Raw genomic sequence first — 27,240 nt, 5'->3', positions numbered from 1 at the left:
AGATGATAAATGTACCTCAACCTCTCAATGAACTTTATGATTAGGATTAGCTCCTCCAGCAGGTGTTTGATATGGATTTGGTTTCTTTTCAGAGCTTCGCTTGCCAAAACAACCCATCACTAGATATTAAAGTTGTGATCTCCGCACGCTCTTTATTTTTCTAAAATTCGAGTAAACAAGATGATAAATGTGCCTCAACCTCTCAAAGAGTTGACATGAAATTAATAAATAAGGTGCATTTAGTATGAACTCAGTTTTATATAACGAGTTTATTAATTGTTAGTTTAAATAATTGTATTTGTTAGTTTAAATATTTATATTAAAATGAGTGTAAAATTAATTAAGATATATAATTAATATCAAATATTAGTATAAATATTGAATGTAATTATTATATATATATATATATATATATATATATATATATATATATATATATATATGATAACACTCAACAGCCGCCTCGTCTCCTCCATCTCTGCCACCTTGGCAACATGCGCAACAGGCTTGAATAATACTAGTACAGGCTTCATTAGCTGATACCTGATTTGATTTTATTTTTTATTTTGACCATATTTTTCTCTTTTATTTAACTTAAAAATTAATATTATTAATGCTTTTATATTTTTTATTTATAATTTTAATATTTTAATTAACGCATTTTAATTTCTTTAAAAAACTTTTTATTAATAATATAAAATATTTATTTATATCTAAAAACTTAAAATTAAGTATAAATTTTTTCTTTATCATCAATAATAATTATTTTATTATTTTATCTATATTTTTAAAGTTATTAATTATTTTTTTAAAAAAATTAATTATTTTCTTATTTCAATAATAAAATAAATGATATAATATAATAGATTAATAATTTTATATTTATTTTAATAATATAATAAATGATATAATATATTAATTTAATAATTGTATATTTACTTTAATAATAAAATAAATAATATAATATAATAAATTTATAATTTTATATTTATTTCAATAATAAAATAAATTATATAATATATATCCTTATTAGTCATTTTACATATCAACGGTAACAGCTAAATATAATTTTACCAAACATTTAACATAAATGAGCTATCATCAGCTATCAGCTATCAGCTAACAGTAATAACTACAGCTAACAGTTATCAGCTGTATTCAATAGTTAGACCAAAACAGGCCCTTAGAAACTCTACTATGGGTGACAGTTATGGCTAGACTTCTACAGAAGCTTTCTTCTTGGGCATATAGCAGACAGACCCAACAATTCCAAACATCAGAGCAGAGAAAAGGAAGTCCATTCATATCTTCAAGGTAGAATTCAATTAAAACCTTAATTGTATTTACCAAACCCATCACCTTTTAACATCCAAACACGGATCATACCCAATGAACATATGATGCTTCCTCAAATTTCTTGAACCATACCAACAACTGAAATAACAATATAGATCATTGCTGTCTCCAGATTCATTTTTGAAATGGTATCTACATTTCACTTGGAAACCAGAGTCGTCTATATGGAGTTTGTTGAATGCTATAACAGAACAGAGAATGAAACCCAGGAACTCTCTATTAGCCCAATGTGAAGGCAGCTGGATTGTTGTGGAAAATCCTACATTTTGATGGCTAAACCACTTTGAAATTTCAGATCCAGAGAAGCATAAACAAGATTCCCTTTTGGAATTAACAAGGAATATGATCAGTAAAGAAAAAGAAAAAATAGATGAGGGAGACAGAAATAGACCTGATTGGACAGCCATTTGGAATAAGAATGAATTTTTGTTAGTGCATATGCCATGATACGCTTCTTTGCCAAATTATTCAACTGGTAACAATTAGTGAAAAGGAATTCAAAAATGTTTCCTTCCACTCCAGTTGATTTACTAGTTACAGAACGCAGAGAAATGCAATTTTCTGCATCTAATTTTGTCAGCCGCGGTGGAAGTGCAGGTATTAATCTTAGCTGCAGGCAATCTCTTAAGCCGAGGTACTCCAGGTTTTCGAGCTGAAGGATGTTTTGAGGTATCTCTGAAAATAAGTTTCCACTTAGATCTAATGCTTCTAGTGAGAATAAGAAGCCAATAGCATTAGGCACATTCAATATGCTGCAATCATTTAGATATAGCTTACGCAGAACCTCAAATCTTTCCACTGGAATTCTGCGATGGCCATTGACAATGGAAAAAGTCTTTCCCAAGTAGAGACACCAAGTTTTTCCCAGATAGAGACACCACTCAATTTAAGTTTTTTGCAGTTTCTCAGTTGCAAGATAGAAAGACCACTCAAATTTTTCATTGGTGAGGGCACCTTTCTTATCGCTGTTCCATCTAAGTGAAGAAATCTCAATGAATCCCTGTCACACGAAATTTCTGGAAACTCTCAAATCTGGAGCAGCCTGAGAGATTAAGCCTTCGCAAATATTTCAACTTACAAAAACTACTCGGAAGAATATGAAATCTTGTGCAGTTTTGCAGGCCTAGTTCCTCAAGTTCAAAGCAATACTCTATTGATGAGGGAATTTCTTCGATCTTTGACCCATCTAAAAGCAACTTCTTTATATTAATCGAAACCACTGGAAACCTAGTGATTCTTGTGCAGCCAGAAAGAATAAGCTTTTCAAAAGATGCCAACTTAGAAACATCACAAGGAAGATTCTTGAGCCTTTTGCAGTTTGTAAGATCCAAGCAAGAGAGTCTAGAGAGACTACCAATTGAAGAGGGAATTTCTTCTATTGTAGTTTCACTCAAGTACAAGAATCTCACTTTCCCTGAAATATTTGGAATCCTGGTGATATCTGAGCAGCCAGAGAGATTAATAGTCACAAGGGATTTCAATAAACAAATGCTTTCTAGAAGATTGCTGATTCTTTTGCAATCCTTCAAATCCAATGTTATGAGATCACTGAGATGGCCAGTTGATTTGGGAAGTTCTTCTATTGCAGTCCCTTTTAAGTTTAAATACACTATGTTCTTTGCAATCTCTGGACACTTCATAAGATTTGAACAGTCAGAAAAGTTAAGAGTCTTAAGCGATCTCAGATTAATAACACTAGGAAAGGTCTCAAGGCTTGTGCAGTATCTCATATTCAAATCACCGAGCTTCTCTAAAGACTGAATAGATGAGGGAACTTCTACCAAGTTAGTACAGTATTCAAAATTCACTCTCGAGAATCTTAGCCAGAGAGAGGTCAGGCACTGTAGATAAGTGCTCAGAATTTCTAAGGTTAATCTCTTTCAAACTCGCAAGATTCAGCAAAAACAATATAATAGGATACAACAATAGGCACATGCCCAAACTAAAATGCATTTTCAAAAGGCAATGACGGAAGAAAGGGAATCAAGAAAATAATGCAGCATACCTGTACTCCTGTCCATAACTGTCTAGCATTGCTGTAAACCAGGTTAAGTTCAACAAGGTTCTCTGCCTGGAAATTGGATGTCAAAGAGCTCAGAGTTTCTAATTGTAAAATTGTAGATTTTGAGCAATCTAAGGTTATACATCCTCAAAAAGGCTGTTGAAATCAAGTCCACTTCTCCTATTTGAGATGTGTCTAACCATATCCCTTCAACCCTTTCAGTTCCCTGAAGATCAAAGATAAGTATAAATAAAGCACAGGTTACCCCAACATATTAGGCTTATTTTGATAAACACATAAATAGAAACACATGTAAGTATAAAAACATATAGAATGCATATGGCTCTCACCAGATTTTTGGTTAACGCTTGACAGACATCACAAGATCTCCACAATCTACTGCGTTTTCCCAGCCCATTAATAGATTCTTGGCGAACAATTTCATGAGCCATTTGCTGCAACAAGTCATGCATTTTCAACTTGTTATGTAGGACAGTGACAAGGCATTTATCAACAAGAACAGTAATTCCAATTCCTGCTGAGAAACCACAACCATCTAGTATTCTCTCTACGAAGTCAATTTGCTGCCCCCTAAAAAAACATGCAATATCAAGAAATATACTTTTCTCTTCATCATCTAGCACTTCAAAACTTATTCTCAACACATGAAAAATTCTAGGCTGAGGAATTTTTCCAATTTTATCCAGTGCACTTTCCCAATATTGTTCTGTTCTGCCAAACAGAAAAGAACCAATAACTTTAATTGCCAAGGGGTTGCCATGAGCGTATTTAACAGCTTTATTTGATAGCTCCATTCTATCTTTCCTTGGATACTTCTCCTTCAAAGCATTCAAACTGAACAAATGCAGAGCATCATCATCATTCAATCCCTCAACTTTATATACTCCATCAACTCCTTTCATAAGAACATGCCTGTCTCTAGATGTCACAATAACTCTACTTCCCAAACCAAAATTGCATCTTCCAATTACGAATTCTAATTGATCTACATCATTCAAATCATCAAGAACAAGCAAAACCTTTTTGCGCTGGAGCCTATCCTTAATGGAAATGGATCCTATGTTGGGAGTGGTAATATGTAGATGTTCTTCATCCAGTATTTCAGAAAGGAGTTTTTCCATTAAACAAACAAGCCCACCAAATTGCTTTGATTCTTCCTTAACATTTTCAAGAAAGCAGCAAGCTTCAAATTGACTTGAGAATGTATTGAAAATAGCTCCAGCAATAGTCGTTTTACCTATGCCACCCATTCCCTAAATTCCCACAATTCGAACTTTTGATGATCCATTCTGTAGTAAATCTATTATCTCTGTAATGCGTTAGTCAATTCCAATCAGGCCCTTTAAGTCTCTTGAGGGTGCATGATTCAATTTCTTCAAAATATGTTCCACAATTTCTTTCACAAGTTTAGCATCAGACCTAAGGATGAATAAAAAGTATTGAGACAACCAAAGAGTTATGTTACACCAACATTTTCCTTCAAGCCGCGCATTTTTATAACAAAACGATCCAAATAAATAAAAAAAATCCTAATACTTGCAACATCTTGCAAAACAATTTATGTTCGTTTTCAATCTTCTATAGACAAAAGATTGCTAACCCTTTGTTATTGTTTAGGTTACTGCATAGCTAATTATGTCAACAGACAGGTCCAAAAAATAAAAAATAAAAAAAGAGACAATTTAATTAAAAAAAAAAGGGTTTCCAGCTTAAACATTTAGGCAAGAGAGCCAACTACGGACCCATATATATCTGAGAAACATAAAATTAGTGCTATGGCTTAACTTAATATGCAATGAAATTTTGTTTGTTCAAACCCTAGCTTTCCATTTCCATGTTTAAGTTCTGCAATCGATTGTTAGTTCTAATTCTAAATTTTACTAGCAAAAGCTTTTTTTAAATGAGTATAAATAATATATTATCTGCTATTGTAATTAATTATCAATTGCAAAAAAATTTTTTTTTTCACCTGTTCTCAATGTTCCCTTATGAGACCTTAAACAAAAAATAAAAGTAATATATACATACCTGATCACTAGGGAATCCCATCCAGATATACCAGCTGCTTTCAACAAGTTAGCCTTCCACCTGGGCACCTTTTCTACTTTCTCCTTAAAGTTCTTCTCAAGCTCAGTAAGTGCATCTGCAAAACACCCACTTTGTTCTTCTACATTGGATGGATCTACATGGTAGAAAATTGGTAAAACAATCTGTCCATAAGTTTCCTTGCATTCAAGTATTTTCACCATTTCATCCAAACACCATGGAGAAGATGCATAGTTTTTTGAGAAAATGATTATAGAAATCATTGATTCTTCAATTGTTCTCAAAAGTGCCGGTGTTATTTCTTCCCCTCTTTCAAGGTTATTGTCTATGAAGGTTTTGATTTTTTTACCGCGTAAAGCTTCATTTATGTGCAGTGGAAGAAGTTGCCATAATGAACAGTTACAATGGTGTTCATGGCAAAATCACTTCAGAATAGAAATCAATAATAGCTCCCTCTTTCGCCATAATGAACAGTCATCAACGAATGTTACAAGATTGAAACAATGAATTTGTTTAGTGTAAGTGAATGAATTTCAAAAAAAATTTATGACCAATTCACACAGCATGTTTGGTATGCAAAAGTTCATTTGGAATTCCACGTTCTATTTCTTTGACTATGCAAACTGGGGGAGGGGACTCGAAGCTAAGTCTACCTGGTGAGTTATTTTTAACGTAAATGTTTTAGCCTTAGATTTACCCAATGGTTGAGCTTTAGATCAAAGGAAAATTACATACCAAACTAATTTTATTTTCTTTATGATTTTTTTATCATCACATGCATGAGTTGTTTAGAAAAATCAAATTACCTTTCTAAGCATAGAATAAAAGTTTTGACTTACAATGAAACGATGGAAACCATGACAAAAATTTCTGTTTCGATCAGCTAATAGTGAGAACCAAATAGAGAGAGTCCATCAAAAGACTCCATAATCTCAGTTGAATCGTAGATGCAGAGAGACGACGACGACAACAAGTGATAAAGACTTTTGCCTTGGTTCCTTTAGGTTTTACTTCTTCCTTGATCTTTGTTTTAGGGCCTCTGTTTCCTGTTTAGGTAGTACTTCTTCCTCGATCTGTGATGGGTTTCCTCATAGCAGATGCCATGGTAGTAACTTTCTATGGAGAATAAAATCTTAAATTGAATAAATTCTAGCAATCCTCCAGCAAGACTTCAAGAAGGAACCAAGCAAGAAAATTCCTGGAAGCTAAACAATCATGAGGATGAAGCATGGAATCATAAATGAAGGAAAATTTGATAAATGCATAATTTATTAATTTTACTTCCATCACATTTAATGTTTCTAGGGTATCTTTATGCCTAATTCAGTTGATTAAAGTAAAATTATCTATTAGGCATATGTTTAGAGAGTTGTTGAAATAATTATGTTAAATGGAGAAATTTTCAGCATTTGCATTAATTTGACTCTTGCTGTATTTTTCAGGGTTTTCGTGAAGTCCCAGAACATAGAAGTGTAGAAGGAAACTTGAAAAGATCGAAGAATTGAGAAGCGTTGTTGATACAAAGTACACGGGTCGTGTAAGCACAACCACAGACCCGTGTAACATTCTGCTAGAAGAAATCCAGAGAACCGAGGAAGAAACAAAGTACACGGGCCGTGTAACTTGACCCGTGTAAATCCTCTTGACCCGTGTAACCTTCTGTGCCAATGCAAGACATACCTATTTAGCTCCAGTAAGTTACACTGCCCTGGGCCATGTAGTGATACACGGGCCGTGTATCCGTTGACATTAGTTTCGTGATTTTCCTCCAGTTGCAGTTTTTGACATAGACTCTAAAAACTTAACCCCATACCATTTATTATAAATAGAAGAGGCAGCAGCCGACACAAGGGATCATTGAGCAGCCTCTCGAAAAGAGAGAATTAGACTTTCGTTCTCTATTCACATTTTAGATTTCTTCAATTTTCTTCTTTAATTTTTCTGTAAGCCATGAACATGAGTGGCTAAGTTTTTAATTCAGTTCAAGGGATTCAAGTTCTTTTGCTTGATTTGTGAGACCAGGTTCTTAATTTAATTTATGTCTTTTTGAATATCTATTATTTTCTGATTTCATTGTCTTTGATCTATTGAATGATTTGCTAAAAAAGCCTATTAGTTAATTGTTTGATGTGATCAAGTGCTAGTTAATCTTCATAATCCGTAATTGTTGTGTAAGATTGAACATGAGTAGCAATTAGGTTTTATTGATTATGATCCCAGTTTTCGATAATAACCTAAGGAAACAATAGAGTGAATTAAATGATTTATGCTTCATAAATTATTGTTCAGCTTAACTACTTCCTATTCTTAAAGCAGTTTTTAATTTGATGAGGATTGCTTAATACCAATTCAGTTAATAATTAGAGTCAACAAGGGTGCTGGGCTCGAATTGATGAGTATAGGAAAGTTAGGGATTTTACTTCGCTGTTTGGTAAATCTACATTAAGTATTCAATAAGAGATAATTGAATTTCTTTTGTCTATGATCGAATCAATGCATTGAAATGCGAATTACCTTGGACTGAAGTTTGTTTAATTTGAAAATTTCTTATTTAATTTTAGATCTTAATTTTTTATTTTTGAATTCTTCTTTAGATTGCGAATTAACCCCCCCCCCCCCCCCCACCCCCCAAACCTTTGTTTCTTTTTCCATTACACAAGCCTATGAAATTTAATAATTCAGCATCTAGGGTTGGACCTAAATTCACCAGTTACTACAGAAAACATTTTATAATTGGTAATTTCAGTTAATTTAATTTATGGTGTATTCGAAAGCCACCAAGAATTTTGGCGCCGTTGTCGGGGACTGAAATTTATTGGAATTCATGTTTTTCATGTTAGGATATTCTGTTATTAATTTTGTTTGTGAGTTGTTGCTATTTTTAGGTTTTCGAAAAAAGAATTAGTTCATCAAGAAGTTTGGTTGAATTTGGAGGGCGGCCCATACCTATTTTGAAGTCTGATCAATTATTAGTTCTAATTCTAAACTTTGCTAGCAGAAACATTTTTAAATGCTTATATAAATAATATATTATTTGCCACTGTAATCAATTGTCAATTGCATTTACATCTGCACAAAAAGACAGTTTTTTTTTTCACCTTTTCTCAATGTTCCCTTATGAAACCTTAAACAAAAAGCAAGAGTAATACATACATACCTGATCACTTGGGAATCCCATCCAGATATACCAACTGCTTTCACCAAGTTAGCCCTCCACCTGGGCACCTTTTCCATTTTCTCCTTAAAGTTCTTCTCAAGCTCAGTAAATGCATCTGTAAAACATCCACTTTGTTCTTCTGCATTGGATGGATCTACATGGTAGAAAATTGGTAAAACAATCTATCCAAAATTTTCCTTGCATTCAAGTATTTTCACCATTTCATCCAAACACCATGGAGAAGATGCATAGTTTTTTGAGAAAATGATTATAGAAATCATTGATTCTTCAATTGTTCTCAAAAGTGCTGGTGTTATTTCTTCCCCTCTTTCAAGGTTATTGTCTATGAAGGTTTTGATTTTTTTATGACATAAAGCTTCATGTAGATGGCGAGTAAAATTATCACGGGTGTCCTGTCCTCTGAAGCTAAGAAAGACATCATACTTCCATTTATGTGCAGTGGAAGCAGTTGCCATAATGAACAGTTACAGTGATGTTCATAGCAAAATCACTTCAGAGTAGAAATCAATAAAGGCTCCCTCTTTTCCTGGTGAAGGAAAAAAGGAATCATCATTGACGAATGTTACAAGATTGAAACTATGAACTTGTCTAGTATAAATGAATGAATTTCAAAAAAATTTATGACAAATTCACACAACATGTTTGGTATGCAAAAGTTCATTTGGAATTCCACGTTCTGTTTCTTTGAGTAGACAAATTGGGGGAGGGGACTCGAAGTTGAGTCTATGTTTTAGCCTTAGATTTAGCTAATGGTTGAGCTTTAGATCAATGGAAAATTACATACCAAACTAATTTTATTTTCTTTATGATTTTTGTATTATCACGTGCATGAGTTGTTTAGAAAAATCAAATAACCTTTCTGAGCATAGAATAAAAGTTTTGACTAACAATGAAAGGATGGAAACCATAACTAAAATTTCTGTTTTGATAAGCTAATAGTGCGAAACAAAGAGAGATCCATCAAAAGACTCCATCATCTCATTTGAATCGTAGATGCAGAGAGACGACGACGACAAGTGATTAAGACTTTTGCCTAGGTTCCATTAGGCAGTACTTCTTCTTCCTTGATCTGTGATGAGTTTGCTCACAGCAGATGCAGTGACAGTAACTTTTGCAGAGAATAAAACCTTAAATTGAATAAATCCAACATTCCTCCAGCAAGACTTCAAGAAGGAACCAAGCGAGAAAGAAAATTCATTGCAAGAAGGAAGAATCATTAAATCTAAAGGCAAACCGTGGGTAGAATTTTAAAAAATTCATTGAAAATTCCTGGAAGCTAAACAGGAATCATGAGGATGAAGCATGGAATCATAAAAGAAGCACAATTAGAAGTCACCTTTGCAAATAAATCACAAATTCATAATATTTATCTCGTATAAAAATTCACCGCCTGCGCTAGTTAAATTAATTTATGGCAAAATTATATAAAAAAATATAATTTTTAATTATTTTATACATAAATTATTGATAGTTTGTATGATTATTTTATTTAAAATACAGTGATATTATTTTATTTAAAAAATAATTTAAAATTTATTAATATTATTGGTCAAATAAATTGAATGACACTAATTTACTACTTAATTTGATAAGATTATAAATCTAAGACTATTTTAATATTTGATTCATTGATCAAATTATTATATATATTTTATTTTTTATTTGGCTTTAAGTGATATTTTTAATTATTCTTGCCTATAATTAATTTTTTAATATAATTCTATTTTTATGCATAAAAATATAGTTATTTAGCTAAAATAGGAAAATATTCTAATGTAAAAAATAAATAAATAAAAAGAAAATGAGGAAAAATGGTTGCTAGCCCCTACTTTACACTGAAGACTTGAGAAGTAACTTTCAACTTTTTAAGAAAAAATTGTATCAATTATGTAAAAAAGTATAAATTGTGCACATAGATAACGTTATATAGAGAATATAGAGTAACTTTATATTAATTGATTACAATATAAAATTATAAATTATTTAAAAAAAAGAATTAAATTGACACAAATTATGAACTAAATCAAAATAATAAAATAAAAATTATTTAATTTTAATGTATCCGAGAAAAGTAAAATAAGAATTAAAAATAATAAAATTTTTAAATTGAGGCTAATAACTCTTTAAAGAAGTCACCTTAATTTTTTTAAAGAAAATTAACAATCGATGATTAGTTACTAATTTACTTATATAAATTACTGTTTATTTTCTTTTTTCATATATTTTTTTTATTTTTCTTCTCTTTTCTCTCATTTTCTTCATTATCTTTTCTATTCTCATCAATTTTATTTATTATTTTTCCTTTCTAATATATTTTCTTCATCTTTTTCTCTCTCATCTACTTTCTTGAATTAATCATCTTTTCCATTTATCTTTTTTCGTTACCTTTTTCTTTCTTATATATTTTCTTCTTAATTTTTTTTTCTCATATGTTTTCTTCTTCATCGTCTTTTTTTTCATCTTTCTTATTTAATTTATTTTTCTTTGACGTAAATTAAAATTTTTGGTAAAAATATATTTTTTGGTAGCAAATTATTTGTAGTATTGATTTTTAGTAATTGTTTTGTTATAATTTTTTAGTACAATTGTTACAAATATGATAATTTTTTACAGTAATTTATCTTATAAATATCTTTTTATATTTAGTTTTTTTTGTTAGCATTTTTGTTAATAGTAATTAGTAGTAATTTTTTTATAATATTTTATATTATTTTTTAGTGTTAAATTTTCATTAATAATTTGTTATTGCGGTAATGTTTTGAAAATTTTATTTATTTAAATTTCTTATTTGTTATCTGAAAATTTATTTTTTTTTATAATTTTTTAAGTAGCGAACTAATTTTTCAGTTAGTAACTTAGTTGTAGATAGCAATCAATTTACAAAATAATTGCAAATTTACAAAATTAAATGCACCAAATTTTTTACAACAGATTATATTTCAGTTGCTAGTAGCAATTGATAGTTTTTTACAAAAAGTTTTTTTTTTTAAATTTAATTAATTTAGTAATCGATTTCATTGCAACCGACTGAATAAATTGTTAAATTGACTAGCATTCGATTTTAATAAATTAGCAGCCGATTCGGTCAGTTGCTAATCCGATTATTTTTTTTGTAGTGTTCCAAACCTCAATTATATATTATAAGAATCCATCTCGATAGGGTTTGGTCAGATCATGTGCTCAAAAATATATGATTTGTTGTCATCCCAATTTTTTAATGCATTTTTATTAAATCCAATCCAAACATTCAATAATTGAGGAATGAGATTGATGAGTTACTAGTTTAACTAGTGGATTAATGATTCATTTAATAGGTCATCAAAAATTAATTAAATATAGACTAATTAAATATAATATCTAACAATTAGCTAACTTTTTCTTAGATTTGCTATTAGGGTACTGCTAGCCATTTTTGGCTAACACCAGCCCTTCCCTTTCTCTTTCCTTTCAAATTTGTTTTTTTTCCTTTTTTATTTTTCTTTGCTTTTTCTTTTTTTTTTGTGTATTTTTAAAAATAATTTCCAAAATTTGTTTCTGTTCTTATTTTCTTTATTTCTCTTTACTTTCTTGAGTTTTGTTCTTAGGTTTCTTGCTTTTGTTCCTCAAAGTTGGGGATTTGGTTTGTCTCCCATTTATATGGAGCGGTTTGTGTTGTTTTTTTTTTTTTTTTTTAGGTGCCCAGTTCATGGAGTTGTTTTGTAAATGTTAATTTTCTTTTATTGAAGCCTAGTAGTGCGGTTCATTCCTCTAGTGGAAGTAGCAGCTCAAATTCATTGTGCTCATTATGCAAAACTAGTTTCTGGCAAGGGCAAACATAGAATTAAACATAGAGGCAAGTCAAAACTTAAATATTCATATAATTATTGTCGACACCATATTTTGGCCGATCCCCAGAATCAATAAATTTTGAAACCGATCCCCAGCACTAGGTCTCCTTGTGCCAGCCAATGACATTTCCGATCTCTCTTTATCTTTCTTTGCCAGATAACCATATTTCCGAACTCTCCTCAAAAAGGAATCGAATCAATACTAAGTCCCCATGTCATTTAAAGCCTCACCGACCTCTCAGACCAATTGTCAAATCTCCTGACTAGTCTATTACATTCCCGAGCTCTCCTGACAAGATGAAATTGAACTAACACTAGATCCTTGCTCGACCTCCCTTTTAAAAGTTTAGGAATAATCAAGTTAAGGTTCCAATCCGGTTTAATGATGATCCCGATCTTAATGTTCAAGCCGAATTTCCAATTTTAATCAAGTCCCGTTTAGCGTTGGTTCCCTACCGATCTCATGCTTATTGTGTTTTCCGATCTCTCACACTTAGATTAATAATCACTCAGTTGTTTCCATATACTCAGACAATCAAGTGCTTAAGTAATTTAGAGATTTTACGATCACAACCATTCATCGAACAAAAAGAGTCATTTCATTTCATTTCATTTCAGAATTTGTACAAGTTATTCGGCTGGGGGATCACCCCCAGCCTGATCTACATTTCGCTCATCCTCTCCCTCCTCCTCACTATCTTCACCATCGCCCCCAGGAGCCAGGTCGGCCATCCAAGAGAAGTCCTCCTCTGGGTAACGCTTCTGGAGTTCGGCCAAGAGGTCCTTGTGAGCATTCACATAGGCTCCGGCTATTCCCGTCACCATCTCTTCGTCTTTCTCCTTAAGCTCCTCATCTTTCTCCTTAAGCTCCTCGATGAGTTGAGCGACCTGAGCAGCTTCGTTGGCCTGAAGCGCCTGGACTTCTCCAAGAGCACGATTCCTTTCAGCCAGGACATGAGACTGTTCGGCCAGCTTGTCTTCATAGAACTTCGCCCGCCCCTCAACTTGAGATATATAATCCTGAGCGGATGAGAGTTGGGATCGGAGGGAAGCCACTTCCTGATTTTTCTTCTCGATCTCCTTACCCAGGCGATGAGCCTTTTCCCGAACTATGGTCTGGTTCACCAGACACTCCACGTTCAGGCTCATGGATCGGGTCAAGATATCGTCAAAGGCTGCCAGGGCGATCTGTCCGATCCTCCCGAAGGCAGATGGAAGACCCCAAGACTTTGGCAAAACCGAGGTTCTCCCGAACAGTTCGGTTATTCTTCAGGGAGTCGATCAGTGTTTGAGCGCCACGAGAAGAGGCCCTCACGGAAGATTGAGAAGGACCCCTTTCTGTGCTTGGAGCAATTGGAGGCTGCTCTTCCGATCTAGGAGGAGATCGGACAGCTTCGGTGGTCGGCGGACCCGAAGGTTGAGGCGGACCTCTTTGTATCTCCCCAGGTTCATGGCCGGGTGTTCGAAGCATTTCCGAACGCTTCATCTCCTTTATTCTCCGGAAAATCTCTTTGTCTTTCTTCCGCTTCCTGGAACCCTCACCACCCGCCATACCTGCACAAAGAAGAGGTCAGTGAGATCGCTAAGGTCCTGAGATCTGAGATATAGAAAATACCAATGCCGAGGTCAGAGAGCGGAAGTTCGCGATCTTGGCCGGTGATCAGCTGAATGGTCCAATGGTGCAGCTCGGCAGTCACCGCATTTAAACAGGAATACTTTTGAGTGGCGGCCTGACTCTTCAGATCCATCACTATTAAGCTTTCCTCCTGGTTCAGGGTAATGCGCTTCGGAAGCAAGGGCCCCTGGTGCCACCAGCTACGGGGGAAGTCCTCAAAGCAGGTCGAATTTTTGCTCCTCCGAATAAAGAAGCGGTTCTTCCAATTTTTAAGGGAGGAGGGCAGATCGGTGAAGAGCCGGCAATGAGGCTTTGCCTGAAAGAACCAGTGCTCGTCGTCCTTTCGGCGAGTTAACCTGTGCAGTTCGGCGAACACTTTAGCCGTAGGTCTGATTCCCTTAGCTCGGCATAGGCCTCGGAAAGCTACTAAGATCCGCCATGAGTTGGGGTGAACTTGAGCAATACATACTCGGTGAAATTTCAAGACTTCCTTGAAGAAATCGTCCAAAGGGAACCGCAGACCGGCTTTTAATTGTTCTTCGTAGACCATGATCATATCGTTCTCTTCGAAGAAGTGATCGACACGAAGATCACCGTGGCACTTAATTAGCTCGAACGAATCAGGCCGAATGTTGTATTCTTGGCTAAACGATTGTAGGTCGGTCTCCCGAAAGACCGACGGTAGCTCGTCTATAGGAAGATTTTCCCTCCCTGAAGAAGGTGCATGCCTTGATGGTGCGATCCGCCCCCGAGCTGGAACGGGGACCCTAGGAGGTTCTGGTTGTGCGCTCGGCCTGACCACCTCTTCTTCGTCAGACGACCACGAGAACTGAATAGAAGGAGGGCTCGTTGCTCTCTGACCTTCGGCACCGCTCATTTTCAAAGGAAATAAAGAACTTAAACTAAAAAGAAGATCAAAGCCCTTACCGGAGTCTGATCGGCGTCGGAAGAACTTGAGAAAATGAGAGAACTTCGAAGTTGTGAGCAAGAGACTGAAAATGGAATGAGAGAACAACTGGCTAGCCCCTCACCCCTATTTATACTAGTCCGAGCATTTAATGCTCACGAGGTTCCAGGCAGTGCATCGGTTAACGTGATTCGCCAGCTGTTCTGACACGTCTCTCGAATATTCCAAAGAGATCGGTTAACTGAAGATCGGCATAATAAGTTGAATATTTTGAATAAAGGATCAGTTAAGAGTCGTTTCGTTAGGAACCAGATCGGACAAATATATCAGAGATCGGAAAATAATCAATAAGATGATAATTGACAAAATAAATTTTTATTTCCAAAAGATCGGATTACATCATTTGGGCGATCTCTAGGGATCGGATTACAATAAAGGTCTAACTACATCATTTGGGCGATCTCTAGAGATCTGATTACATTGTAGGATTACATCATTTGGGCGATCTCTAGAGACCGGTGGAACATCCTATCTAAAAGGCCTATGTCAAAGCCTAGTCTCGTGGCTGAATCAAAAGACGTGTTTGACCAGGAGACCGGCTGTTGACATCGGATAGATGTACAGCTCAGATGGGGTGACTATGACTCCCATGAAGATGAGAGACATCGTCATCGATGTTACCACTCGAAACCGAGCCGCTGTCGGAACACCCAATGTGGAGGAAAGACGCTGTCGGAACACCCAATGTGGTGAGAAGCCGAATAAACTCAGTTGAGCGACTCGAGATCGGCACGATCAAGGTCCGCAATCCAGATCGGTCAATTGATCCAGTTCTCTCACCATCATCAGACAAGGTTATTCGATCACCGAGATTGTAAATTTTCAGTCGGTGAGTAAAAAAGTCCATCGGAAAGAGATCAAAAGCCACAGCCTTAGCCGGAATTACTGCCGGAACAGTTAAAACAAGTAAGAAGGAAGAGAGGAAAATCAGATGAAGGAAATGTCTCTGTCGTCAGGGGTATATATAGGGGGAAAACGAGCATTTATTGCTAAGCAGAAAATGAAGCGGACGCTTCGGGAATCGAGGGGAAATTAATGCTTTGACCGGACCGAACCTGAGAAAGGGAAAGATCGGAATAATAGATCGGAAGATGGGAGACCAGCATGAAAGATCGGAAAAAGAGCATATAAAAGAGATCAGAAAAAGGGAGGATCGGAAGGCAAAAAGAATAAGACAAATCTCAAATAACCGTCGTCAGAATCAGAGCCGAGGTAGTTAAAGCGTTGCGCATTTAGATCTCCACCGCCGCGCCTAAGAATCGCCCGCACTCGACAGCGCGAGTATGTCATGTGATCCTGTACATCCCAATCCCCACCGTTGATTTCACTGGTAAGGACAAACCCGGAACCCTTGGATCAAGAGAGAAGACGACAAGACCAGCGTCTTTCGCTCTTAGCCCTCAGATCCTTCCGGACAAGAAGATTTGGGACCGTCAGATGGAAAGAAGAAAAGGACAAATATTCTGAAGAGTGATCTCAGCCATTCATTTTGATTCTCTTTAATTCCTGAACATCCGATCATGTCCTTCGAAATCTTGACCCTCCATCTCCCTCAAAATAAATCCTGACCCTTTATGGGAAGCACCCGATTCCTATAAATACCTGTATGAAAAACTGTTCAAGGGACGGGCAAAAAGAGAGGTAGTTATTATAGCGGAAGAACTCTGAAACTTCATTCAGTTTGTTACTCTGCTACTTAGAAGTGTTGATCAAAAAGACTTTTGAAACTAGTTTTCTGAAGTGTTTTCTTGAAAAGGATTCTGAATACTGGAACTCTACATTTTCAGTTTGTTCATTATCTGGTCACACTCTCACTTTCAGCCCTTTATCATCTCTGTTTTCATTCCTATTGTCCAAGCTCAACTTCATTCCACTCGGTTTTTATCTTAATCTGATTACATCTTAGCTAAGCACCCTTCAGTTCACCACGAACATCAGCCCTCAGGCTAATCAGTCCGCTGTCTTATCACCATTTGTCACCCCGTAGTTATTTCAATAGATTTGGCTCCTTACAGGTAAGAGCTCATATTGCTGTTTTATTAAGTGTTTACGTTTACTTTTCGCACTTTCTTTGTTCTTCTTACGTATGCGATTTTCTCCAAGTTCATTTTGTGTAAAAGATCCCCAAAGAATGTTACTCTCGAGTTATCTCTTTAGTGATTAGTCCATCATTTTATTAATCTTCGTCATTTCTGAATGCAAGTTTTCTATCTCCTAGTAGCGTGTAAGTGGTTGGGTAAAACGTAGGTAACTGCAACTTAAGGGTCTCTTTTAAGAGAGAGAGCCTGAATAACACGTCAGGAAAATAGCCAAACTATTAAGCAGACGTAAACGGCAATTCGGCAAGATGCCATAAAGTAGAATAAAACCAAAGTAAACGAAACAGAATAGATCGGACATTAATAGGTACTGGTAAAGTGACCTTAGGGGAAGTCAGCAAAATTCAGTCCAGTTTCTCTTATTTAGTCACAAAATATCAATTAGAGGCCTTACCCCCAGCACCTTAGAACGTCAGAATCCTTAGCTTTGGGACCTTATGACATGTAGCCGAAATTAAAATTCGGGAGATTGGAAAAGTCCCTTTCAGGCTCCTGTTAATCTAAAAGAGATCGGAGGAGAGTTCTTATCCGGTCTCAACTCAAAGTTTTAATAAATATTAAATAGAGATCGGAGGAGAGTTCTTATCCGGTCTCAACTCAAAGTTTTAATAAATATTAAATAGAGATCGGAGGAGAGTTCTTATCCGGTCTCAACTCGAAATTTTAATAAATATTAAATAGAGATCGGAGGAGAGTTCTTATCCGGTCTAAACTCGAAATTTTAATTAACGTTAAATAGAGATTGGAGGAGGGTTCTTATCCGGTCTCAACTCAAAATTTTAATAAACGTTAAATAGAGATCGGAGGAGAGTTCTTATCCAGTCTCAATTCAAAATTTTAATAAATATTTCTAAGGAGATCGGAGGAGAGTTCTTATCCGATTCTCACACCAAATCTTAACCCGTACGCAAGATAATCCCAAAACCAAAAACGATTCGCGACGTCAATTCACTAAGGTTGTCTCATTTACTTATGTATCTGGGTAATCCGAATTTAGTGAAAGATCAAATATTCCTTTTGTCAAAAGGATTAACATTTCTGTTCAAGCCCTCTTAACTAATTTATGAAGAACGTGAAATTAAGTCTACTTACCCTTATTAAGGGACGAGGTGGGGTGCCTAACACCTTCCCCACCCGTTTACGGACCCCGAACCTAGAATCTCTGTTTTGAAGTGGTTTTATTTTTAATTTATCTTCCCAAATGGTTTTCCTTAGTGTCCCTCAAAACTAAGGTGGCGACTCCTCACTCTTTCCCACTTCGGTGAGTGATCGTCCAGGCGACCGCAAAATCCCTTGCGACAGCTTGGCGACTCCACTGGGGACCGTGATGACTTAACCCCGGTCTAGTGGTCCAAAAGTAGATTTAATTTTGTCCGATCAAATTATAGTTAGATGGGCTCATTCGGCGATGTTTTATACGTTAATTATTGTTATTGCTGCTAACTATTTTGCTTGTTTTGCCTGTTTTATTTACAGTGCTCTTCGTTTCAAAAAAGAAAAAGGGGAAAAATGGGAAAAATAAAATCCCCCTGAATTGGGAAGAGGTAAATGTGTCCCTTCACACACTGAACACTCACACGATGTCCTCACACACTTCGGTCCTATACCCGGGCTTTCCTACCCTTTTAGGAAAGTAGGAGGGGGTCATGTAGCGGTACCCATGGGTTTTACCCCGTTAGTATCCGTGAAGGCTTCTGCTCAGATTGAAACTCGTTCTATCCACTGTGATACTCGTGGAATTTTCCTGATAATATCATGGTTATAGAATGGGGCTCTACTGTTACAGTAGGGGCAATTTGGGAACCTGTGGCTTTTAGAAAATTAGATCTTGAGCTAAACTATCACAATAGCTGAAAGCCGTAGTAAGCTACCTTATAAGATAGAACTATCCAAGTAGGTAGCGCTCATCCGGTATTAGGAGTCTCCCTATTATAGGACAAAAGGGGCATACTTACTCTTACCCTGCTCTGCTTTAATTTCCTTTTGTTCATTTTGTGAGGGTAATCTTGAATTCTACTGAAACACCTACACATTTTCCTACTTTGATAAATGTGTATGTGTCACCTTGTCAACAGTATGATTCAAGATTACCCAAATTTATCTTGCTAACGAGTTTTTCCGCAGGCATCACCAAACCGAGAGTCTGTGTAAAGGATAGGCATCGTTTTTTTTATCATGGCATCCTCGAGTCAGTCGGCAGAAGAGGTTCAGAACGCTAAACTTTGGTCCAAGTCGGCTCATAGTCCTGTATTCTTGCGAAATGATGTTTCCAAGGCGCATGATAGCTTACTACCTTCATTAGATCTGAATAAAATTGAGGTCAGAATGAACAACCTAGAGGGTTTGTCTAATGGATGGAGGTCGCTTCCCGATCAGGTCAAGGCACGATTTGAAGAGAAGTACGGGAGGATTGCAACCTTAATGCGAGTCAAGGTCCAAATCCCGGCACTAAAGGCCATGCTATCGGTTTGGAATCCTAAGTACGGGGTATTCTCTTTCAATGACATTGATACGGTTCTCACTATGGAAGAATATCAGGCATTGCTAGGGATTCCTTACTCATTGCAGAACCGGATCTACCTACACCTTGAGCATAGGCAGACCTGGAAACGATTAACACATTTGTTGGGAATTCCCCCAGAGGAAGCAAAGTTAAAAGAAACCGCCAAGGGAAACACACATGGTTGGTATTGGACATATCTCCAGAAATGGTTAGATCAGTACCTCCAAGAGAAACAGTGGGATCAAGCTTCAGTAGCACTCGCCTTGGGAATCTATGGTCTGATTTTGTTCCCGGGACCATTGGGAATCATAACTTGCAACGCGGTGGAAGTATTCTGGACAGTAGAAAGGCAGGAGATCAATCCGATACCGGCAATTCTTGCGGAAACCTTGTTAACCCTAACCTACTGCAGACAACAGGGCAAAGGGTCCATTAAGTGTTGTTCTCAATTGTTATACCTCTGGACTATTAGTCACATGTGTCCTGTGGAGACAAAGGGATTAACTTGGTACCTTGACCAGCCTCCCATCGAGAAGATGACCCGGTTAGTAATCAGTCCGAAGAATGAACAGCAGTGGTGGGAACGGATTTGGAGTTTCAATAGCCATGATTACTGTTGGAGGAAACTGTGGACGTCAGGCCAACCCGTTTTGATCGGTACGGGAGGTAATCAGTCGGTACCCCTAATCGGAGTAACCGGATACACAAGTTACACTCCGGCATTGGTAATGAGGTAGTTTGGCTCAACACAGTCTGTGATCAACATTGAAGAATACCACCAAGGTCACTTCTACCACGAGCTCAAGGAAGAGAAAGGGTTGAAAATGGCTCGCAAGTCTTGGGAAAACATCACTCTGATGGAGAGATCGCCTAAAGGCCCAAGCGCCTCGGGCGATTATCTTAAATGGAGAGCTGACAGGGACAGAGGACACTCAACTACAGAATTCGAGGACAGTAACCCTCGCCAAAACGCCCTATTAGAAGAAGCTGATAATCGCCTGGTTGACTCGCTACAAAAGGCAAATACCGAGAACTCACAACTGCAAGAACAAATAAAACAGCTGGAGGACCAACAGCAGAAACTTAAAAGAAGAGTGAGAAGACTCAAGGAAGAGGCAAGGGCCGAAAGGATGGGGTACGAAGGACAAGAGGAACAGTGGGAAAAGGAAAGAGACTCTCTCCAAAATGAGGTCAAAGAAACAAAAATGCAGAACACTAAGCTTCAGGAAAAAATGAAATACCAAGAAATACTCGTTGAAGAATATAAACAGGAAAACAAAAAGAAGAAGCTCGAATTAAAAGAACAGGCACTACTCATCAACGATATCTTGAAAGAGTGTGCTAAGGAAAGGAAAGAGAAAGAAAAACAAGCTGCTCTCTATCAAGGACTGAAAGAGAATGTTGACCAGTTGGAGAGAACGATAGCACAGGGAAAACAAGAATTATTACCTGAATCCGAGTACGCTCTGAAAGCATTCGACCCTGCCAAGTAAGAAGAAAAGTTATATGAGTATCTCAGAAGATGTCATCTTATTATAAAGAACCTTCCAGAGCCTAGGCCAATGTAGAGGATACGATGTACAAATTATTCAGTTAATGAAATGATTTCTGGACCATTGTTTAGTAAAATTGTGAATGAATAATATGACTCCCGTAGGAATTCCCTCGCTAGGGTTATGTGAAAAATTGAATGCGCTATATGGACAGGTATCATAAACGCGCATTCAATCCAGTTATTCACAGTCAGACTATCGAATGATACCATGATAAAGTTGACGCGGTTATCCTTTCTGCAGATTTCAATCTGGGTCCCAAATGCCACTGTATCCTTCGTCCAAACCAGGACTTTTAGTTTCTTTGCAAAATTCAAAACTCATTTAAATTTTTTTTTTACCTCCTTACAGGAAATCAATATTGCTTCAAACAACGCAAGTCTGACCAAACACACGGTTCAACCCAAGCGAGTGTACTTAACAAGATCCCGAACTAAGAAGATAATGGAAGATCAGGAACAAGTACAGAACCTGCAGGGGCAAGTGTCTGAACTAAAAGACCAGGTTTCAGAACTTATGAAGCTGATGAGGGAGATGTCCCAAAATAAGCCAGCTTCAGACCTTAACCAACCATTACCTCCCCCACCTCCTACAATGGTTGATTCTCACTACGCTTCAACCTCTTTCACTTTCCAGCCATCAATCCCGGATCCGACGGTCACTGTCAATCCGGTTCCACTAAATAATGAACCTCCTTTTTCTTATTATCCAGCCATCCCGAATGCCGAACCATCCCTTTCGGTCCCGAACCCTCCAATTCATTCTACCCCTCATTTCCCAGTTGGGGGAGTACCTCACACAACAGGAGGAGAAAGTAAGATGAGAGAAAATGAGAAGCTGTCCGCTCTGGAAGAGAGATTGAGAGCTATAGAGGGCCTGAATATATATGGCTCAGTTGACGTGGCATCACTAAGATTAGTACCGGATGTGGTGGTGCCACCCAAATTCAAGGTCCCCGATTTTGACAAGTATACTGGGAATTCGGACCCTCGAATTCATTTGGCCACCTATATTGCCAAGATGTCCTCTATGACAGATGATGACAGACTGTTAATCCACTTCTTTCACGAGAGCCTCTCTGGAGCAGCCCTGAGGTGGTGCGTTCAGTTAGACAGGAGCAGACTACGCTCTTGGAAGGATTTAGCCGAGGCCTTTTTGAAGCAGTACAAATTTAACTGCGATGTGGCCCCCACAAGGAGGGATCTTCAGAATCTGGTGCAGAAAGACCGGGAAAGCTTCAAGGAATACACCCAGAGATGGAGAGAAAAGGCGGCGGAAGTACATCCCCCGGTGACCGATAATGAGCTATGCTCTCTGTTTATCGAGACTTTGAAGGCTCCCTACTTCAACTTGATGATTGGAAACACTTCCAATAGCTTCTCTGACATCATCCAGGCGGGTGAGAGAATTGAGGCCAACTTAAGAATGGGACGACTGCAGGAGTCAGCTGAGAACCCTGCAAAGAAGACTTCCAGCTTTGGCAAAAAGAAGGAGGGTGATGTGCATTCTGTCACCCGTCAAAACAATTATTCCCCATTCCCTTATCGGCCATATCCTTCCCCTCATGGCCAAACAGTCGCAAACATTCCACCTCCTCTCCCTAATTATCCGCAACCACGCCCCCAATATCCCCCGCCTACAAATTACCAACCGAGACCACCTCTTCCTCCGGTTCAACCAAGACCACCACAAAAACAACCAAAGACCTCCAAGGAACCCTGTTCCACCTCTTCCCCTCCCTCTCAGTGAAATATACCGATACCTTGTCGGTATAAACCAAATTGTACCAGTCCCCTTAGACCCAATCCAGCCGCCATATCCCAGGTGGTATGATGCCACTGCCTGTTGTGAGTATCATGGAGGAGCACAAGGGCACTCAACCGATAACTGCGGGGCACTCAGAGGGAGATGCACGCTTTAATCCGAAATGGGTGGTTGAAGATCGAGGGAAATGGTTCCCTCCCCAATGTTACCTCAAACCCACTGCCTAACCATAATGCGGGCAGTGGTGTAAATATGATAGAGTCTGATGGAGAAGGGTCAACACCGGAAGTAGACAAGCTGGTTCCTTACTTTAAAGAAATTTTTGCTATGGCAATGAGGGAAGGCTACCTTTGCCCTCAGGTAACGGGATTAGAAGAAGGTGCGGGGTGTCCTTACCATGGAGGGGCAGCTGATCATGAGCTGCGGGACTGCGAGAGATTCAGGCAAGAGGTTCGGAACTTGTTGTCCCTCAAAGTTTTGAGATGCCAGACAAAGTCAAAGACGGAAGGGGAAGTGAACACCACTAGATTCAGCCAAACTGCTTCTACCTCCAAACCCAGAATCACCTTCTCACCCCCAGTAGCCTCACCGCCAGTAACAGTTATCCGAACTCCACCCCAGCTTCCTGTCACCAATACTCACGCTGTCCCTTGGAACTATAATTTTCAAGTTTTCACTCAGGGAGCGTCAAGCAGTACATCCACTCCTAATCTTGCCTCACCGCCGGCACCACCAAAACCATGTTTCGCTCCTCACGAGCATTTCAGAATGACTTATGCTGGACCTACCAGCAACATTACTCCCCAAACCAGTTCTCAGCCCGTTATCGCAACAAAGCCCTCTCCACCTGAGCAAGAAGTCGAGTTTATAACTCGAAGTGGGAGGTGTTACGGGAACGAAGAAAGAGAAAAGAGGAAAGGGAAAGTAAAAATGGGAGAGTCATCAAGAAATACAGAAGAGGAGGTTGAGAAAGCAGGGGAAGTAGACCCTGCTGAACATAAAGAAGAGGAAGAACTGCTGCTCCAAATAATGAAACAGAGTGAGTATGATGTAGTGGAGCAGTTAAGGAAGACACCTGCCCGAATTTCACTGTTATCACTGATCCTGAGCTCGGAAGTCCACCGACAAGCCTTACAGAGAATCCTGGATCAAGCCTTTGTAAACCCCGACATTACTCCGGGACAGTTTGAGAAGATAGTAGAACAAATCCAGGCATCCAGCTTTGTAGCCTTTTCTGAAGAGGAGGTAGACCCTGCAGGCTTAGGGCACAATAAAGCTCTGCATGTAACTGTGAAATGTAAGGGTTGTATAGTGGCCAAGGTCCTCATCGATAACGGATCAGCCCTCAATGTACTGCCTAGCGCTACCTTAGCCAGGCTGCCGGTCTACCAATCGTACATATGTCAGAGTGCTATGGTGGTAAGAGCCTTTGACGGTACCAGGAGAGAGGTGCTGGGAGACATTGACTTGCCAATCCAAGTCAGTGCATGTACTTTCAACGTCACGTTTCAGGTGATGAACATTGAGCCGGCTTACACTATGTTGTTGGGGAGGCCATGGATCCATTCTACGAATGCTATTCCTTCAACTTTGCACCAGAAAATAAAATACATTAAGGACGGCAAAATCATCACTGTAAGGGGTGAAGAAGCCATATTGGTCACCAAGCCGCAATCACTTCCTTATGTGGAAGCGGCCGAGGAGTCGTTGGAGAGTTCTTTCCAGGCCCTTGAATTGCAAGATACCGGGAAGGAGGGGGCTATGGCTATGGTGGCCAAAGTAATGTCAAGAAATCGGTATCAAGAGGGGAAAGGCTTGGGCACCGCACTGCAAGGAATCGTGGAACCCATACCGGCTATTCAGAAGATAGGCCGTTGTGGTTTGGGATATGAGGAGGATGCCCTCATGGATGGGCGATTCTGGATGAGAAACAGACTTCGGGATCAGAGGTTCGATCAGAAAATGGTAAAGATGAAAGTAGTCCCGAGAATCACGGAGATCTTCACTAAGCTGGTCATTCAACATCCGGCAAATACAGAAGAATCACCAGATGAACCATCCATTGATGTCATCCAACTGGACTCCTTGTATGAGGCCCTAGTCTCGCCAATGACTGAGGGGCAGGAGCTGGACAACTGGACAACAGAGGACATCCCTGTACTCAATTTCGAGTAAAGTACCTTTGGTTATCTACACTTGATCATTTAGTCCATGGTGACAAGTGTAATACTGTAAATGGACCTTTTCTTATGGCATTAATATTAATGAATTGATAGCGCATTTTAAATCCGATACTCTCTTTCTTTCATTTTTAATTCCATCCTTATAACATGTTCTATTCTTTATTCATTCAGGACCATTCATCAATTAACACCTAATAATCCAATAGACTCAGAAATTCCTCTGGTTAATTTTGAAATCTCCATAACTGCCATTACTTCAAGTGATTCTGAGGAAGACCTTACACAAGAAAGCAGTGAAAAGGATGAGCCCTCCCTCGTGCCTTGTGGAGACGAAGCGCGCACCATAAACTTAGGCACGGAAGAAGTAAAAAGGGAACTTAAGGTAGTGGAGAGTGAAGAATTGGGAGATATGATCAGTCTGCTTAAAGAATTCCTCGACGTGTTTTCCTGGAGCTATGATGATATGGTTGGTTTGGACCCCCAGATAGTGACGCACAAAATTCCCCTAATCCCGGGGACAATCCCGGTAAAGCAGAAATTAAGGAGAATGAATCCCGACACACTGCTCAAGGTTCAGGATGAAGTCAAGAAACAGTATGACGCTGGGTTCCTGGAAGTGGTCAAATATCCCCAATGGGTGGCTAACGTCGTCCCGGTAATGAAGAAGGACGGGAGAGTCAGGGTGTGTGTTGACTACAGGGATCTTAATAAAGCAAGCTTGAAAGACGATTTCCCTCTCCCCCACATCGATGTGCTAGTTGACAATGCTGCGGGATTGGGCAGGTGTTCGTGTATTGATGGGGCATCAGGGTACAATCAGATCCCAATGGACGAGGAAGACAAGGATAAAACTTCTTTCATCACTCAATGGGGAGTATTTTGCTATCGGGTCATGCCTTTCGGGTTGAAGAATGCTGGTGCTACCTACCAGTGCGCGATGGTCACATTGTTCCACGATATGATGCATAAAGAAGTGGAGGTATACGTGGATGATATGATCATTAAATCCAGGGGAGGAGAGAGCCACGTACAGGTAATGAGGAGGGTATTCGAAAGACTCAGGAAATACCAGTTGAAACTGAACCCTGCTAAATGCATATTCGGAGCTAGATCAGGAAAGTTGTTGGGATTCATAGTAAGCGAGAAAGGGATAGAAGTAGATCCAGACAAAGTTCGAGCTATTCAAGAAATGCCATCCCCAAAAACGGAAAGGGAGGTGCGCAATTTTCTGGGAAAGTTGAACTACATTTCGAGATTTATTTCTAATCTCACTGCCAAAGCTGAGCCTATTTTCAGACTACTCCGGAAGAACAATTCCACCCAATGGGATTCAGTTTGCCAAGAGGCTTTTGAGAAAATCAAGCAGTATTTGTCAAATCCACCAGTATTGGTTCCACCTGTGGCGGGCGGGCCTCTGATCCTGTATATGGCAGTCCAGCAGAACTCAATGGGATGTGTTTTGGGACAACATGATGATACCGGCCGAAAAGAGAGGGCTATTTATTATCTGAGCAAAAAGTTCAATGATTGCGAATCAAGGTACTCTTTCCTAGAGAAAACTTGCTGCGCGCTAGCCTGGACAGCGAATCGCCTCAAGCACTATATGTTGAATCACAAGACATGGCTCATCTCTAGGATGGATCCTATCAAATATGTATTCGAGAGCCCATTCGTGCCAGGTAGGATAGCCAAGTGGCAGGTTATACTCTCCCAATATGACATAGTCTATATGACCCGGAAAGCGGTGAAAGGTAGCGTGATTGCTGACCTCCTAGCAGAAAATCCTATCCAGGATTATGAAGCTCTGGATTTTGAGTTTCCTGATGAGCACATTCATGAAGTAGACTGCGAAGAAGAGGGGCCAGCCGATGTATGGGAAATGTATTTCGACGGAGCTGTCAATTTATCTGGCAATGGAATTGGAGCTGTATTAATATCCCCGGATGGAAAACACTTCCCGATAGCTGTTAAGTTGAGATTTGACTGCACCAACAACGTCGCGGAATACGAAGCTTGTGTGATGGGTCTACAGGCTGCCATCGAAATGAAAATCAAGAAGTTGGAAGTATATGGAGACTCAGCCCTGATTATTTATCAAGTCAAGGGAGAATGGCAAACCAAAGATC

General features: G+C 38.5%; 1 pseudogene; it reads right to left on the bottom strand.

The window, feature by feature from the left end:
• Positions 1-1,059: 1,059 nt before the first annotated feature.
• On the bottom strand, positions 1,060-9,058 carry LOC131171357 (disease resistance-like protein DSC1; annotated as a pseudogene).
• Positions 9,059-27,240: the final 18,182 nt, after the last annotated feature.

Source organism: Hevea brasiliensis, chromosome 12 (genome assembly GCF_030052815.1).
Source record: "Hevea brasiliensis isolate MT/VB/25A 57/8 chromosome 12, ASM3005281v1, whole genome shotgun sequence".
Classification (NCBI taxonomy): Eukaryota; Viridiplantae; Streptophyta; class Magnoliopsida; order Malpighiales; family Euphorbiaceae; genus Hevea; species Hevea brasiliensis.
Note: the sequence above shows the minus strand (reverse complement) of the source record. Positions and strands in the feature narration are given on the sequence as shown.